The 19,382-nt window shown below is 40.4% G+C and overlaps 1 long non-coding RNA gene across 1 annotated transcript; it reads right to left on the bottom strand.

Moving 5' to 3' along the window:
* Positions 1 to 267: 267 nt before the first annotated feature.
* On the bottom strand, positions 268 to 18,713 carry LOC122683960. The gene is made up of 3 exons (XR_006337878.1): positions 18,501 to 18,713; positions 16,259 to 16,366; positions 268 to 448 (listed from the first exon to the last, which is right to left on the bottom strand). It is a non-coding gene; the product is annotated as an uncharacterized LOC122683960 (long non-coding RNA).
* Between the last annotated feature and the right edge of the window lie 669 nt (positions 18,714 to 19,382).

A 19,382-nucleotide genomic window follows, 5' to 3' on the forward strand; every position in this document is an offset into this window, starting at 1 on the left:
TCTAAGTATGTTGGGGGATGGGAAGGAGATCTAAAGAATCCACGAAGACTTAAGACTGAAGAGGAGAAGCCAGCTTAGAAGGGACAGGCAAAGGAGGATGAGCTTCATTTAGACCAAATGACACTGATGTGAAAGTAGGACCCACAAGGAGGACTGACTACCAAGCAGGAGAGGAGATGCTGGGGCCTCGGCGTGACAGTGGTCATGGAGTGTCCCTACATAACTGACAGGGATGGTCTGCGAGGGTTCTCAGTCACTTACATGCTCCCCGTACATGACAGAGGAGGACTGGTGGGATGACCACCACAAATAGCCAAGGCAGTGTGACAGACCACTAATACGCTCCCTCAATGATGACTCCTCATTCCAGGCCTTCTCCAGAGTCCACCAGGCCACTCGAGAGACGTCTCACTCTTCTGTTTCATGAAGGAATGATAGATGCAGTTCACTGCAAGACATTCAAAGATGGAAAAGGGCATTTCCCCACTAAGTTACCTAAATGTATTGTAAAGTTCAAATTTAATACACTTCAAATCTGTGCCTGACCAGAGCAAATTGTTTATCTATGTGAAATTGGCAAAGGGTCAGTCTGTGGATATAAAAATACTTTGAAAATTATACTGTACCATACAAACCTAAGGATATTATTCATATAAATGGAGTCTCTAAAAGGTAACAGACAATAATCACCCAGATATCCAAAATTATGTTTGCTTTTTGCTAGATGTCTGGATATTTCAAGACATCGAATTCAGTCCTTTCCCTAATATTACCCATGTCTTTCTTATCTTCTTTTTACATAGTACTTATCACCATCTATCACACCTTATATCCAGTTCAGTTCAGTTGCTCAGTCATGTCTGCCTCTTTGCAACCCCATGGACTGTAGCAAGCCAGGCTTCCCTGTCCATCACCAACTCCCGGAGCTTGCTCAAATTCATGACTGTTGAACCGGTGATGCCATCCAACCATTTCATCCTCTGTTGTCCCCATCTCCTCATGCCTTCAATCTTTCCCAGCATCAGGGTCTTTTCTAATGAGTCAGTTCTTCGCATCAGGTGGCCAAAGTATTGGAGTTTCAGCTTCAACATCAGTCCTTCCAATGAACACCCAGGACTGATCTCCTTTAGAATGGACTGGTTGGATCTCCTTGCAGTCCAAGGGACTCTCAAGAGTCTTCTCCAACACCACAGTTCAAAAGCATCATTCTTCAGCACTCAGCTTTCTTTATGGTCCAACTCTCACATACATGACTACTGGAAAAACTGTAGCTTTGACTATACCTATTCCCCATATGGAATACCTTATTTTGTGTTTTCCTTGATTATGCCACAAGACTGCGTGAGCATTGAGGGCAAGAATTTATATCTCTTTTGTTGATGGCTATACTTCTCCATGCCCAAAGCAAAGCTTATTTCTGACTAACTGAATTCATTTTAGTTTTCTAAGGGATGAGTAAGCTTATGTAAATATATCTTGATTGCTAGGAAGTATCCTAAAGACAAACATGAAAGAAATATCCAAATTACAATATCCACTGTTCTACAACTAGGTATCAAACAGTCATTCGAAGTCATGAGGACACACTGTCCATGTAAACTTGATTGTCCTAAAAATAAGATACATGTAGACCAATGCCAAGTTCTTCCTGGTAGCACACACTACAGGCATCTCAGGTGACCCACAAGAGTTCGTTTCCCTCCCTTAGTATGGATCTTGCTAAGCTCAGCTGTTTGATAGCTCTTCTCATGTCCCTAGAGGCCTCAGGTCCTCACCACACCCCTGCTGAGGGTTGATTCAACAAAGACCCCATGTGGACTGTGCCTTTCCCCCCCTTCCTAGGACAGTGTGTCTGTCTCAATCTGGAGAAGAGAGCCACATTTTAATTCCAGTTTCAGAGCTCTGGTTTGAGCCTCTGTTTCTTCTTGCACAGTTCATTCCCCTGTTGTTGGTAGCAATCCTGTCTTAGAGTGATGATTGGACACCACCTTACACATGGTGTTCTGCAGAGTAAGTTCAAGAAAAAGGATCCCTGCTCAGCTTCCCAGCATGAACTGGCATCCCTAATGTAGACAAACACACACAAAAAATACACCGCAGCTGAGGCTCAGATGAGCCTTGAAAGGCATCCAGCTGCACTCTTAAACCCAGCTGGTATGTGTCCTGGTTAAATAACGGAACAGACTGGCAAGTCCCGGAGAACTCAGTGCTGAAGTCCAGAAGGCTGTCATGTCTGTGTGTGTTTGGCATCCCTGGGAGGCAGGAGGATGGCGGGGAGAAAGATTTGGTAGCAAGATGTTAAGGAAGCTGGAGGTGCCGTAACTAAGAAAGACCCTACTAAATAGCTGACTCCTTGGAGTCTAGTTTTAAGGAGACGGGTGGAAATCAGCAGCGAGAGGTGGGCCACGAGGCCCACAGAGGGCATACTGGAGAATCATGGATGGGGATGTCTGAATCCCAACAGGTCCTGCAGGAAAGTTCATGCACCGCTCACCACTCCCTCCACCTGCTACTCTGCCTTCTCTCCTGACCACCCACAAAGAGCCAAAGAGGAGACGTCCCTGCCATTTCCTCCGACCTTGGGGGACTGTCTCCTGCAAGCTCTCCTCTTCCTCTGGAAAGTCATCCAGCTCCACAGAGCCCAACAACCCTTTCTCCTTTCCATCCTGTCCTCAGCAGATTCATGCAGTGTTCCTTTGGCCTCCTAATTACTGCCAGACGCGAAGCTGATGGGCCAGCCTTTATAGACACTATTACTGCCAGATCCTCTTCCCTTCACTGTCTGGAAGCCTGTCTCTATTTAAGCCCTAATCCTTTTTGCCATTTTTGACCTAGTTCCCATTATTTTATATTTTTCCATATTAAGTTAAATAAGCCACTTGTCAGCCTGCATATATCTTATTGAATCCAGCTCTTCTTTTGTGACTCAAATGAATGCCTAATGGAAAAAAAAAAAAAAACTACACTGGCCAGTTCCAGGGATTTATCCACTTTCTTAACTTCCAGCATAAAGGACTAGATGGAAAGTCCCTTTTAAAATGCTGGTGATATTCCTTAACTAGGCAAAGAGAGCCTGTAACTCACTACCATTCTACTGCCTGCAGTCTTCAGATGGACGAATATGTTTAAATATATAAAAAATATTTAATGAGCATGGATGAAGCACTCCTTACAACTGGGATATCTACCCATTCCTCGATGAAAGACTGATAAGAGTGGATGAATGTGTTTCACAGATAAGGAGAAAGAAGAAGCTAAGCAAGAGGAGAAAAGGAGAGTGAGGAATCAAAAGCACAACAGACACTCACCGGAGGCATAACTGATCCTCCCTCTGCATCTTAAGCCCCATGTAACTGTATGTGAAGCCGAACAAAAGCCAAAAGAGGCTCCACTTTGGAAAATATTATTTCTTGAAGCATGCATGCCATGACCACAGGTCTGAACAAAGACACCTTTCCTCTCATGATAAATAATCCACAGACTGGCACCCGCCCTCTTCCTAGCATGTTTCAAAAGTAATTACCTGCACTGTGTTTGTACCACAAACTCTTTGCACCAAACCAAACTTTTCAAGGCTCTCTCTGTGGCTTGAATACGCTCTATCTTGTTTGTCCATCATTTAGGGAGACATTAAGACTACTTAGTGGTGTTTTCATGTGCTATTCTTAGTCTATTTTTCTCCTCCAAAATCAAGTACTTTCACAGCTGACCAACTGAAATTGAAGAGCACGTGGACCTCTCAGAGATCGAACCCAGGAACAGTAATGTCCAGGTGGTTTTACAATCTTGGCAAGGAGTGCTGACTGCCTTGCCCTGGCTGGTGGCAACCCGCCTTGCGCAATCCAGAAACCGTGTCAGGGACAGGTGAAAAATAAGAAATAAAATTTACTTGTTTTGACCCTCCAAGAAGAGGAGCTGATGCTTACTTTTTTCAATTCTCATTGAATTGTAGAATCAATCCTTTCTATTTTGAAAGAGCAGTTTTCATTATTGATAAAATACCAACTGTAAAAAATAAAGTACACTAATTTAAATACATAAAAAATAATATACACACAAAAAAAATACACAAAAATATGGTATGCACTTTTCAATGCATTACTTTAACACAACCATCTTTCAGCTTGGTATCATTATGATGTACATTATAAGAGGAAGCCTGAGATTTAATTAGCTAACCAGTATCAATGTACCCTTAGTGGATATGCACAGGTTCAACTGAACTCAGAGAACACGATCTGGCTACAATGCTTTAAAATACTTTCATGATGGAAATGTTTTTCAATTAGATATGTAAAAAGGAGAGCAAAAACAATTTTCACCACACTCAGAGACAACTTGATAAAACCTCTTTTACAAACTTTGTACATATACCCCCAATTTAAAAAAAAAAAATGAGAGAGATCATACTTAACATACTGCTGTAAAAACTTTGTATTTTCATTTGAAACATACTGTGGAGGTCTTTTTGTGTCAATAAACACACTTCTACCCTATCATATTTAATGACTGTTTTCCATTGTTATCCCTACACCGTAACGCATGTAATCAATCTTCCTTTTGGACATTTTGGTTCTTATACAGAATGCTGTGATAAATAATCTAATAGATGAGTTCTCCACACATCTTTAGATTTCTGAGATAAATTCTTAGAAACAAGATATAGTTTTTACATATTGCCAAATTGCCTTGGGAAATATATGAACTTTCATTCCTGTCAAAAATGTATTAAATCATCCTCGTCCCCCACCATTACCAGCATTGGATATTTTATCATCTTTGCCAATTTAAAAAGGGAAATAATAAGATCTCATTGATGTTTTAGTTGCTCTTCCTTAATTAGTTCTGCCAATCAAACACTCTTCTTTTTGGTATTTGTATTAGTCCTTTTGTGAAATCTATACTTATGTGAATAGCTAATTTTTACTTCACAGCTCACTAGATAGTAATCACTTGCCAAAATAATGTGTCAAATATATTTTCCCAATTTTTTCATTTGTTATTAATTTTTTAGTTTTTTAATTAAAAAATGTTCACAATTTTTCTTTTCTTTTTTGGTTTCTGTCATTGACATCATCCTTACAAAGAACCTCCCCCTCCTTCAAGATTATTTAAAAAACTTAAATTTCCTTATTGTATTTCCAAAGGATTTTTTCACATTTAAATGTTTAATATCTAGCATTTCTTGGTATAAAATATAGCTTATTTCTTATAATTTTTAAACCAAATGTCTAAACACCATTTGCTAAATGATCTGTAAAATCATTGCTCATTTATATTTTTTATTTTATACCAAAACTTTATATATTTAAGTTTATTTCTAGAATTATTGTTCTACTCCATAGATTTTTTTTCCTTCTGATTCCTAGGACATTATTGTCTGCTCTAGTCATTACAGCTTTATAAGCCACATCAATGTCTCAGAGGACAATTTTCCCTTCATTATTACCAACTGTTTATTCATTCACATGCATTTAAAAGGTATCCCTTCAGTTTCAGAAAAATGGGGGATTGTGGTTATAACTGTGTTATATCATTAGAATAATTGGAAAGAACTGAAGCCTTACAATTTGATTAAACTGTTCCTTCCTGGAACAAGCAAAACATGTCTATTTAATTCAAGTTTTCTTAATAATGCATTTATTTTCTTCATATATTATAATGTATCCTATTATATGAATGGAATCTTCTCCCAATTGCATTTAACAATTGGCTATCATGAAACTTAGACTTATACAACTGAACTCCAAGCCATCCTCATTCTTTTAAGGGTAAAGTTGATGCCGAAAAACACTAATTGTCAGTTAAAAGTCCTTCATTTCAGTGAAGGTGGTAAAAATACAAACTTATAGTTACAAAATAAGCAATTTGGGGGGATATAATGTACAGTGTGGTGACTGTAGTTAATAATACTGTACTGTATATTTGAAATTTACTAAAAGTAGATCTTAAAAGTTCTTATCACAAGAAAAAAGACAAATTTCACTATGTGTGGTGGAGATGGATATTAACTAGACTTACTGTGGTGATCATTTCAAATCATCATGTTGTACTTCTGAAAATAATATAATTTTATGTGATAATGATACCTGAATTTTTTTTTAAGTCACCTATTTTATTTGTAACTCAACTTAGTATATAAAGGCATCAGCTAGTTCCAAAGACTCTGTCTCCAGGATGCATCCCTGAACAGCCCACTTCTTCCCATCTCCACCACCACTGGTCAAGGTGCCAGCAAACTTCGCCTGGGCTATTGTTATTATAATTTTGTCACTGGCCTTCCACAGTTCCTGTTTTAAATCATTCTTTGTATTTCACAAATGAACAAGTCATATCACATCCCTGCTTAAACTCACTCCCCCCACCCCACTCCAGCCCAGGCATCTTTAATCTAAGTACTTTACTGGGGCCCACAAGGTCTATGGGATTTGGGCCCCACGTCCCTTCCCAACCGCACTGCCCACCTGTTCTTTCTCAGCAGTCTCCACCACCCTTGCCTTCTTTCAGCTTCCCACGTCACCATCTCCTTAGGGCCTTTCTGCAAGCTCTTCCTCTGCCTGAGATCTCTTCTTCTAGGTGGCCATTCCTGCTGACCATCTGAAGCCCACATTAAGTGTCACATTCAACAAGGTCCTCCCTGCCCATTCAATTTAAAGTAGACTCCATCACTCTCCTATCACATCCCCCTGTTTTGTTTTTTCTAAAACAATTCACCATGAAATATTGACTTATTTGTGTAGTGTGTATCTTCTCCCCTCAATTTGTCTCCCCACATTCCCACCTTGAAGGCAAAGTCCCAGAAGAGTCATAATTCCTATCTTAACCACTACTGCATCTCTCAGGACTAGATGAATACCTGGCACAGAGCAGGCGCTTAGTTAAAATGTGTGAAATGAATGAATAAGTGAACAACCTAAGGCTGTGTGAATCATGGTGAACAGTTTGGTGCAAGCAACGTGCATTTTATAATCAGATAGACCTATGTTTGATTCTCAGTCTCAGTCCTTAGCTAATCTGAGCCCTTGGGAAAAATACTCAAAGTCTTAGAATATCGCTTTCTTTAGTTATCAAAATGGAGTGATTAGTTACTGCCGCATATGTTTGGTTTGAGAAGTAAATGAAAAAATTGTATAAAGCACTAGCACAATCCCTGGTACACAAAACTCAAGATATGTTAGTTCTTTGCCCATTCCTGAGCTACTTCCACTCACCAACTAGTATCTTTATCTATGTTACAGCTGGGGAGCTATGGAATTTAGTGCTCAGAGAGCCTCAATATTAAACAAGACTTTAAAACTGGGTAAAAAAGAGAAAGAAAGAAAGCGAATGCTACCGTCTGGGATGGGTCTTTGTTCCAACTAGCTTTCTGAGATTCAGAAGGAATAGACTATTCAGCAAATTATTCCCTGCCCTAAACTGGAACCTGGAGTTAAAGGCAAGGACAATTGAACAAGTCAAGAAAAACTTTAATTTTGCTACAAATCAACAGAGTTTGGGTCTCTAATCTTAATGCCACATTAGGGGAAAATACTCATTAGTAAGATGTCACACAGTATGCTGGAATTATAAAAGGAGCGTTAAACATAATCCCCAATGGAGGATCCAAAATTCAAATAAATTGGTGATTATGATTTCCTAGAGCAAGTTCACTATGTTTCCAAGTGCCTCCAACATCAAGGGAGTACAGAAATTATACAAGGCTATAAAATCTGACACAGCAAAAGTGCTTCATTCTGAAAAAGGAAATGAATTCTTTGACCTTGACTATCAAAACACCATCATTGACTTTTCTATACTTTCCTTTGGAGTTTACAATTGAGAAGTCACTTCATTTTGTTTCTCTTTTATTTATATTTTGAGGGATTAAGCCCATGGATACAAGTTTTCTAACTTAGAAAGGGTCAGCAAAAATGCCAATAATCTCAGTTTCTGGCACCTTCCGAATCATGAGGACCCTACTTAGGATTAGGGCTCACTCTACCTGAAATACTACCTGAAAAGTGATGGACCAAAATTACACATCATCTGCTATTACAAATAGATTGTATGAGCCTGTTGTTTTGCATTTTGGTTTTTGTTGTTTTGGGGATATGTTGTTCAAGCAGATATTGGGAAACATATGCAACATATGTTTTCCCAAGAGAAGGGCCAGCCAGTACCAGACCGGAGTTCAAGTGAAGCTCAGGGACTCAAAACATGCACTGTGGAGCGTGCTGCTGAGTCTGAGTCCCTGTTCCACGTGCGAAAGAGACCCCAAAGACCCTAGAGAAAGCAATATTCTGAGACTTTGAATAATTTTCCACACCTTACTAGCTGTGAAACCTCAGGCAAATCATTTAGCCTTTCTGTGCCTCTGTGTTCTTGTCTATAAAACAGAATGATAAAAACATTATCCACATTGTAGGGTTGTAATGAGGAGTAAATGAGAATTTGTAAGAAACTCAGTAAAACTTGCTAAAGCGTTTATTAATTCAATTATAACTCAAAAAAGATTTTCAGTGCTTTTGTTCAGTGAATATGTGTCTTCAGAGGGAAGGGAAGGGATACTCACCCCCACCATGTGTGGGGTGATGAACAGGGACTCTCTTCACCTTTTCCCACCTTGTCCCAGAAGGTGTAAGAGGTAAACATGAGTCGCCATCCTTTTATTAAATGAAAAACTGAAATAAGTGAAACGAATTAAAAAAACTAATCCCATTTACTTTAAAAATCAAAGGAGGATACAGAAAGGGAACCCTAGTTCTTGGGTTTCTAGGTCTCCCTGCCTCTTTCTACAGGCATCAGTTATAAATCATGGTCTGTTCCCAGGGCACAGATCCTGAAGGTAAGGATTGGCAAGTACAGGATATCAAAATCTCCACCTTCTGAGGCCACCATGGAGTTGAAAGAAGTCAAATAAGACAACATGATTCTAATACTCCTGAGAATATAAAATGTCAGCATGAAAAGAACCCTTAAACTCTTTAGAGTGTCAGTCTGACGTGCCCAGCTCCTCATCCCTTACTGCCTTGCTGCGTCTTACCTTCGCCCACTAAGTACTGGGTGGTCTGTTGGAAATCTGAAAATAATTTTCAGTATATTCCATGAGAGCAGCCCATCTGCTAAGAGAAAGTTTAAATAAAAACTTCTGAATAGCTTTCTTTACCATGAGACAGGATGGCTTTAGGACTAAAGTTTCTGAGGGGGAAGAAGAAGTGTAATTTGTGACCCCAACCTGGGTAACCACCACAGAGGGCTCTTCACAGATTTCGGGCCAGTCCAGATGACCTATGGCTCTCTGGCACCCAGGGCAGACTCTCCTAACCAGAGGATAATTCTAGAAAGTGAGAACAAAGACATCTCCCCATTCATCACGATTGTAATAATGAAGAACCATAATGACAACGGTAGGAGAAAGCAGAGAAAATAAAATATTACAAGACAGAGAGGCAGTTCAGAAAACTGCATAATGATCATTTTTCTTCAGGACACACCATTGAGAAAAATTAAGTCTAACCTCTGATGGCTTCCTGTGGCAAAGCCACAGAAATCTAATTGAGAGACTCAGGTCCACAGAAATCTGCTGTCTGGTCTGGCTATAGAATCATATTATGATAAGCTTTTGACCTGATTACTGTAAGAAACAAAGGATTGTTGCTACGACATCATTATGTAGACTGCACACCCAAACGATACTTTTCTAATCTTTATTCACTGGTCTCTCCCCCCATTATCTCTAACAAGCAGATGTAGGAGAAACCTCAAGAGACACTGTATTCTGTTTGATTCTGGGGGAGTTCCAAATGCATTTTGTATTTCCATTGTAGAAAAGACACAAAATTGAGTGGTGTGTAAAAGATAGAAGGGCAATGACTTCTGGGCTAGCATTGTAATATTACTGACATTACACTACACTTTCTATCTGTGCGGTGAGTAAAGATGTTAGAACCACAAAGACTTCTCACAATTATATGCTTGCTGCTCTATCTGCCCATTGCACATTCTGAGACGGTTGGAAGTATATCTTTCCGTTTGCCCACAAAATGTAACTCCAGTAGTATCCTATAGAATAAAGCCTAGCCACGGGATGGGGTCTCAGTACAATTTCATACTTTTTCTTTCTCTGGCTATGAGCAGGTGTAAACAACTTGAACAGACCTGCAGGCTTTCAGAGAAACAAGAGGCGCCTAAAAAGTTGTCTCAAGTCTCGCTCCTGTTCTCCATTAGAGTAACTTCATTCACTGTTGCGTAAACCTCCACTTCTCTTCATCCAAAAAACCTCTCCATGTGAAAAATGAGCTGCCTGGGCATTCCCGAGCCCTTCCAGGACAGACAGCACAGCCCTCGCCCTCTTGACCAAACAGAGCTTCTCTCAGAAGCACCACTTCCTGTTATAGTGATCTCTTTGCAACTCTGTCTCCCCAACTTGGCATCTGAAACCCTAGAGGCAAGCTCACTTCTCAGCTCTCGAGAAATGATCTCCAAATAAATGAATGGATGAACAAATGAATCAACTAAAGATGGGAACTAAACTGTTAGGAAGCCGAGGAACATGGGATGTTGACACCTGCTAGGAGTACAATTCTCTCATTAAATATGAAGTTGAGGTTGCGACTGAAAATAGAGGACCCCCAGAGAAGCATGATAACATTTGACAGATCAAAAGTATACAGTATTGGTTGTACTAGCTTAATCTTCTATTACATGCAGTTTACATAGTCTGTGGGTATAAAATTGAATAGCCAATATAGTTCTAAAACGTATCTGCAAGTGTTGCTTAGCTAAAGAATATTATAAGTATGATAATAATAATGAAAGCAACCAATAAAGGCAATACAGGCTACTTTACTATAAAGAGTAACTATATGAGCAAATGTTATTTTCAGTTATGTCCTTGTTCAGGGAATGGGCAGTGGGTTCCTGGATGTTCATCTTATTTAAAAATATTGAACCACACATGTCTTGAACCTAAGACTATAATCAATGATCAATAAAATTCTTTGCAGCTGGGGGTAAAAAAAAAACTAAAAAGAGCAGATCTTCCTATAATGTATAATCCTCAGTCTATTATTAGAATTATTCTGTCTTTGTATGGCTCTTCAACTTAACTAGCACTGTTATATCTTACTTAATATTTTTGTCTAAAGCTTAATAAAACTCTTCATTAATACTAAAAATGGTAGACAGTGCTAAATATCTATAAGTGAGCTAAACACATAATTGAGCCTTTGATTTTAAGCAGATGTTCTGTTTACAGGACGTTATGGACTCATGACCTATTTGAATCTACACAATAAACTATGCTAATAAAAAAGAAAACAAAAACAACAGGTTCTGCTATATTCAGGCACAAAGCTTAAAAGAAAGACTTGTGAAAAACCAATTCAATCCTTATTTTCCCCCATTCATAAGCAATGTCTTTCACTGTCATAAAAACTAATCCTAGTTAAAGTTCAATTCAGAGGACAGAATTGAATTAACTAATGTTCTAACAACAGTAACAACAATAAAAAGAAAAATAATTGAGTGATGGCTTTCCACTTGTATAAGACTTTGCTGTTTCCACGACATTAGAACCCATATTTGTTACCAACACTAGGATCTACTCAGCACACAGCCAGTGGAGCAGAGGGCCCAGTCTGAGATGGATAAATGATCATTAGTGCTGGTGACTGCATTGACGAGACCACCCATAGTGTTCAGCATCTTTCATTCAGGAGTCAGTATGAAATCTGATCATAAACACTTCATTTAATGGCCTGCTTAGTACTTACCTACAGAGAGCAGTACATTAACAGGGCTGAGATTAGAATTTAAATAGAGGAAGCATTTTACCGGGTAAGGCTGTAAGGATGCCTAAGAAGAGCCAATTAGCTTCAGGCTGAGAGCTCACCCTGCACTCAAGAGGATTTTCAATCATGAAGTTGATGTCATTTTACTGTAAGTTTTTGGAAGGACCTCTCAGTCATGACTTAAACCTAGGATATAAGGACTATCACTCGTTACCTTCATAACAACTGTCCTAAACATGGATCTCATGGATGGCGATCTGTCTGTAAGGACCTTAGAGGGAAGGGCAATGTCACAGAATATAAGTTAAAGAAAGGGCTTTGTTGAGGGCAGTGGAGGCTTGCACAGTTAGGCTCACAGCATTAGAGGAGGTGGGGTCACCCTCTGTCTCCACGGAGAGGGGGCCAGGGCATCCTACTAGACAAGCAATTATGGCTTACGTCCCAGTCAAGGAACCCGAGCCCCTTTCCTCTCTGCCTCAGGAGAAGGCGACACTGCTATAGGAGGAGCAGACAGAATCCTGGTGCTAGGCAGGGCGGCTTTAGATGCCAGCTGTCTACTAGAATTGTCAGGGCAGGACAGCACCCAGCATCCAGAGATCTGAGATCCATGCAGGACTGCAGGCCACCCCACTCAGGAGAAAGGCCATGCTTAGGTAAGAAGCTGCGCTCAGACCTACAGCCCGTCTCCCTGGCAAGGGGAGCCCCCGGGGGCCAGCTGGATCACTGCCAAGGCCACCCAGAGAGGGCACCTAAGGTCATCTGCAGACATAAATGCCTTGCATCACAATATGACCCATGAAACTTTGCAAAAGACTGTGAAATAAAATCAGGCTAACCTAAATTCTTCGCTTCCACATGCCTTGGTTTGGCTTCATTGGAATGACCCTGTTATAACTAAAGTCCAACAAATTACTCTGTAGAAAGAGGGTGTCCCTTGCCAGCTTTCTTTCTTTCCTTAGGACTAAGTGTACATATTTCTCTACCAAGCAATCCTTTGCCTCCTTTTATTTTGTAATTTATTACACCAGGACCAGTACTAGGAAAAAACCAAAACAAACTGTGGTGTAGGTCACAGTTGTCATCAGAGCTCCCCATTCGCACATTGCTGTCACCCTCCCAGGGCCAAGAGCCTTGCATTACCCACTCTGGTCTCAGCCTCAGGGCGCTAACCTCCCAACCCGACCTCCTTTCACCAGCAAAGTTGCCTGCTTCATGCCCCATCCTCTAACAATAAATGCTGGTTTCCTACACAGGGAAATTAACTCTATTAAATTGTTTCACTTTCTAGGGTGCAGTGAATTGAGTGGTGATGAATATTCTATGCACTCAGAGAGGACATTTTTATCAGAGAAAGCTTCTTCTTTTCTGTCTGTGGTCCCTTCACACTTGAATTCAGCTTGGCTTGCTGCCACAGAGGAAAATAGACTGTAAGAACCAACGAGCCCTCACATAACACACTTGAAGTCCTTTGGTTAAGTTTGCATCAGTCTTTTGTCCCCATCTAGATCTTCCAGCTCCTCCAGTTTACTTTTGCCATTATTTATTGTACATGTCATTGTTGCAGAACACTTCATTCCCTTTATAGAATGAGGTTGTGCATAAGTAAGCTAGTGATAAATGTGCCCTCAGATGTTGCTCCCTAGTTTTTGGTGTATGTGAATCTCAAAAATTAAGTCAGAACTGCCATATGACCCAGTAATCCCACAGCTAGGCATACACACTGAGGAAATCAGAATTGAAAGAGACACAGGTATCCCAATGTTCACTGCAGCACTGTTTACAACAGCTAGGACATGGAAGCAACCTAGATGTCAATTGGCAGGTGAATGGATAAGGAAGCTGTGGTACATATACACAATGGAATATTACTCAGCTATAAAAAAAACACATTTGAGTCAGTTCTAATGAGGTAGATGAGACCAGAGCCTATTATACAGAGTGAAGTAAGTCAGAAAGAGAAACACCAATACAGTATATTAATGCATATATATGGAATTTAGAAAGATGGTAACAATAACCCTATATGCAAGACAGCAAAAGAGACACAGACATAAAGAACAGACTTTGGACTATGTGGGAGAAGGTGAGGGTGGGATGATTTGAGAGAATAGCACTGAAACATGTATATACCATATGTAAAATAGATGACCAGTGCAAGTTCGATGCATGAAGCAGGGCACTCAAAACCAGTACTCTGGGACAATCTGGAGGGATGAGGTGGGGAGGAAGATAGGGGAGGGTTCAGGATGCGGCGAACACATGTGCATCCGTGGCTGATTCATGTCTATGTATGGCAAAAACCACCACAATATTGTAAAGTAATTATCCTCCAATTAAAATATATTAATTAATTTAAAAAAATGAAGCCACAATCTCAGGTCCTCATTGATTAGCTATTAAATACTTGGTTGACTATTCATAATGCTAAAACAGTGTACTGAACTTGGAATCCAAATATCTCAGTTTGACTTCTGATGCTGAATGTATTTGTCCTAGATTTCCCTTTCGCCTCTGTTGTTTCTCCATACTGAAGAGAGATGGGACATGATAATAAAAGAAAAGCAAAAGGCATATTCCAGGAATTCATAAGAAAAAGGAAATATCATGTTGAAAATAATTGATTAAGTGATTAAATAGCAAGACAAGGTATGCTTCTGAAGTCACATTAGCAAACCAACTGCAAGCCAACCCTCCAAACCTCCTTTATGAGCCCATTAATATTCCTTAAGCTAAGTTTCCTGAAGTCTAAAACAGATCTCTTGACCTTGAGCCCAAATCGACAAAGTTTTCCCAAGATTCCCTGCAGCCCTCCAGGTGAGGGCCCAGTGGCTGGACGTGGGATGACCCAGGAAGTTCAGCGTGTGCTGCACAACACACGCCAAGGAATGTCTGCAGCCTTGGAGAGTCAAGCAGGTACCTGTCTGTGTTTGCTGTGGTCTCCGGAGCTGGGAAGCAAACCAAGTCACACCATGTTTCAACTGCAGCAAATCATTAGCAAAACAGGCAAATGGCAACAGTGCAATTGCAACAACAAGCAGGTGGCCCTTTTACCAAAGATGTTATCCTGAAAATACAGCTAATCGGCTAGAATGTAAACAGCACACCTTTCTCATAAACAAAGGAGACTGGCAGCTGGCAGCTGATCTGAGTCTTCTGATTTGCATCCCTACAGTGAGCATTTGAGATCCCTTCATAATATATACTTGTGAACAAATGAGCAAAGAAACAATGAAATATATGGCACCCCTGTCAATGCTTCAGACCACCAGAGGACACAACAAAAAATTCAACATAAACCCAGGTCTTCTGCTTCCATCAGAAGGCTTCTTAGCTGCTCTTACTTCTGTGATAATTAGCCTCCAGCTGATTTGAGATTTGTCATCACAGAGTGAGATTCTTTCCTTTTTCTATACATAAAATTAGGAACTTGATTCCTTTGCGATGCATCTCTTTAAAATCTACAATGACTTTACTTCTCAAATGTTATGTCACATCCAATATTGATGGCCATAGGACACAGGGGATATTTTCTCATTTTTAAAAAAGCATCAAAATATCTGAATATTTTAAGTATGACTGCATGAAAAACTGTCTTAAATAAATCTCTTAGATCCTTGATATATTATGGGACTTGACATCAAAATCAAACATTCCACATGTACAAAAGCACTGTATATGTCAGAAATAGCCCAGCTGCTTCAGAATAAACTGAAGTGAATGACTAGAACCCATATCTCCCACTACACCCCCTCTACACACACCAGCAGCACCTTCACACATAACATGTCCCTCCATACAACTTCCCGGATGAACCCAGAGGCACATCTGCAAAATAAAGGCTATACATTACTACCCTACAGTTCAATCATAAAATCTAATAATTGATATACAGTTCTCCCATACACTTCAAAGTAATAAAAGTTTTTTTTAAATATTTCTACAGGCTAACATTCCACCAGCATGATGAGCATGTAGCATATATCACTGTCCTTGGAGTTATATGTTCTTATTAACATATTTTCCCTAAGCAGGAACCAGTTGATTTCTATATGATGAATTGAATTTCCAGTTAGGTCAATGCCTCTGTAGTATGAGTTATCTGGGAGACAACACAGCTACAATTTTCATTATCAACTTATATTATTTTCCCCAGTTATAGCAAAAATTCAGTTTTCCCAGGCCTCCTGCTTTGTGAATGGTGGAAAACATTATAGTTATGTTGACATAGAAGTTGATGAAAATTTATATAAAAGAATCAGAAAAAAATGTGTGTGTATTATGATATGTAATGTGTACATATTATGATATATACATCCCTCATCTGCTTGTATGGGAAGCAGACATTAGGACAGAACAGGTCTGTTCCTTTCAGAGAGACCTATGTCATTTTCCCAGGTTTTATTTAAATACAAATTGCAAGACAACGCAGACCCTTTTTGCCTTTCACATCCTTGCACCATTCTCCCATGAATAATTTCTGGGCTTACCTCTTGATTCTGCCACACAGTTGCTTTGTGACTGTTGACAGGTTATTTAACTTCTCAGAGCCTCTCCTTGAGAATGAAGATATTAACATCATCTGATTCAGAGGGTTGCTATGGAGACAAAATAAAGGAGCATCAGTGTAAAGTTCTGGGTGCTTCTACTTACTTACATTAGATCACTGGCCACTCCTGCCCTTCTTCAAGAAAGATTATCTGTACCTTTAAATCAATACCCCACCTTCAATGTACAAACTTGAAAAACATCAGCTTTTTATCTCCTGTCCATCAGTAAATGGATACTCCATGCATACACAGAACACACAAACACAAAAGCGTTCACTTTTAATGACAATTGTACTGGCACCAAGGGAATCACGTAACAGACAACATGCTTTAAAGTGAAGAATTATTCTCCGAGTATTCATTTACCAACTTTCCACACGCCAAGTTCCCAAAGCAGTCAAGAACATTTGAGACCCTGCAGGCTTCAGGTTTCCCCTAATGGGGCACTAGTTGTTTTCAAATAAATGCCTTTGGTGTGCAAGCTGTCTGTGTAGAATGAAAACGGATTAAAGAACGGTAAGCGTAACCCATCATTCTGGTGTTTACAAGGCCGCACTTCAGAAGTTTCCAGGAAAGATCTGATTGGAATTAAATGTATTGGATATCTAATAAAAATATTTAATATTTGAGTTACAAGAGTTCAGCTGTGAAACACGTCCCTCAAAAATACAAACACAATTCTATCCCTGCTCCCCATAACATTTACTCTTCCTCAAATGATTACAGCTTTAATACACACACATATACACACAAATATGCATCACATACACACTTCGCTCCTTTGATACTAAGTATTTTCTATGTGAAAGTCTCTTTAATTTTGTGTTTTCCTTCTTTATTTGCAACCTTCTTAGGACTTTAAAATGAGGTGTTTTAATAGCGCCACCTTGTGGTGATAAGCCATTTCACAGTCATCCTCCCAGTGTCATATCTCTTCCCCTGCCTTTTCTCGCTTATGTTTTGTGAGCTGTATTTCATTTGTATTCATTAATCATTCCTCAGCATTTGTTACTAAGGATGAAAAAGATTTCACCAAAACAAAGGAGGCCATTAAAGAAACTAACAAAATAGCAATAATGTGAGGAGAACAGTAGAACTTGTACCTTTAAGAATATGCCATTCTTCAGAGGAAGGGAGTGTAACTAAAAATCAACCAGAGATTTAGTAAGAAGAATGTCAAAGTGGGTTGTAAAGGAAAAATTAATGTGATTTAAAGCATTTTGGCTGGAGTTCTCCTTTCATATCGACCACATTTTCTGCCCTGTGGCCAGCCTGAGATCCAGGCTGCTCAGCACAGTAAGTAAATGCTTCCCAGAAACAAACAATGGAATATCGAAGCCATTGGTATTCTTCTCACAGCAGTAGGAACCATAGCCAGGTGCTAAAGGAATTGGCTGCTTATGAATTATTCCTTCCTTTTCTTCCTTCCTCTTCATTTCTGCTTCCTCTCACAGAACTATCAGCGGCCCTTTCCCCAGGGGCCAGAGTGCTACTTGGAGAACTACTAATAATGCCCATTGTTTTCCTAAGTCATTTCAGGCCCAGGGATTTAGACATTCATTAGGAGCTTATGCCCAGTAGCAGTTCTGACCAGTTGATCATCAAAACAAGTGATACATACATGTACTCTTTTCAGGATGAGATGATTAAATCCATCAGAAACATCATCCTGCCTATAAGACCATTATATGGATTCACAGGGTGAAAACCGAGAGAAGGAGTAAAGACTTGAGAATGATGGCTGGGGAACACCCACTCATGAGTCCAGCCAAGAGTACCAAAGCTACCAAAGGATCTTTCCTGCTCAGAGAGGTCCAAAGGGAAGCTGAGCTCCTGACTGAAAGGTCAAATTCATATACACACACTTATGTACACACAGGCACACACGTGGACACATACACACACAAGCACACATATTAATGCACACGAACTGCATCCAGTTCGCCGACATAAGCATAGGGTTTAATCCGTGCTTCTTTCATTGACCTTCTGTGGAAAGACATTTGTCCTTTAGGTCCTCAGACCTGGGACTCACAAGTCAAGCTGTCAAGTTTTGTGGAAGATGAAGCTGAGAGGAGACAATCTTTGTCTACTGGAGATTTTGATGAATAGGCAGAAAAGCTTAGCACTGGCAGACGATAAGTGTAGGAGATGGGGTGAAACAGTGGGGGGAGTTATATACCTGACTGTGAAGAGGACGGGGTCACTGGAGCAGCCAAAGGAAGCCACACAGAAATCATGCAAGCACAGTGTTTCATCCCGCGAGGGCAGCGCCCTGGAGGCCTGCCAAAGTCAGACATGCATCCAAGTCTGAGTGACTCCCAGCCCAGACGAAGGACTGTGACCAAGCAGTGAATTCCTTTTCCTTCCTGGTGACCTTGCGTTACTTTCCAGTAAGTTCTCCCGTGGTACAATTGTTCCTTTATCTGCACAGGAAGGGGATTTGTGATTCCTTCTGGAAACCAGAGTGCTGGGAGTGCCAGGCTCACTCTCTCAGCTGCTGGCTCAGAGTCTGACCATACCCTGACCTGGAAGGAAGCCCAGTCGTGTGTGGGCGCTGATGCAACCGCCCAGCTCACCAACAGGCTGGGGGGTGGCTTTAATTCTCTAGGACGCAGTAGCCTTTTGGTGACCATCAGGCAGAAACTACCATGACACCAATGGTGTAAAACAGGGGACAAAGCAGTCCTCCCACTGGGGCTTGTAACCAAAGCTGCACTGGAATCCAGCCTTGTTCACTCACGGCAGGACCCTCTACGGCTGCTCTCCATAAAAAGTGAGCAGCTGCGACAGCAACATAGGCCTGCAAGACCTAAATCACTTACTATCTGGACCTTCATAGAAAAAGTCTGCCAACCTCTGGTTTAAAGGAAAGGTCATCCAGAGAAGGCAGTGTGGTGTAACAGAAGGACCATGAGAAAGCGGCTCCCCAGGCCTAGGTGCTAGGCTGGCTTCTGTTACTAACCATCTCCCTAAGTGACTTTTTTTTTTCCTAGCTGTAGAAGATTCTAAAATTCTGTGATTTAAACCTTTGGAACACGCAGGGTTCTAGATGCCAATTTCA

This window comes from Cervus elaphus, chromosome 25 (genome assembly GCF_910594005.1).
Source record: "Cervus elaphus chromosome 25, mCerEla1.1, whole genome shotgun sequence".
Classification (NCBI taxonomy): Eukaryota; Metazoa; Chordata; class Mammalia; order Artiodactyla; family Cervidae; genus Cervus; species Cervus elaphus.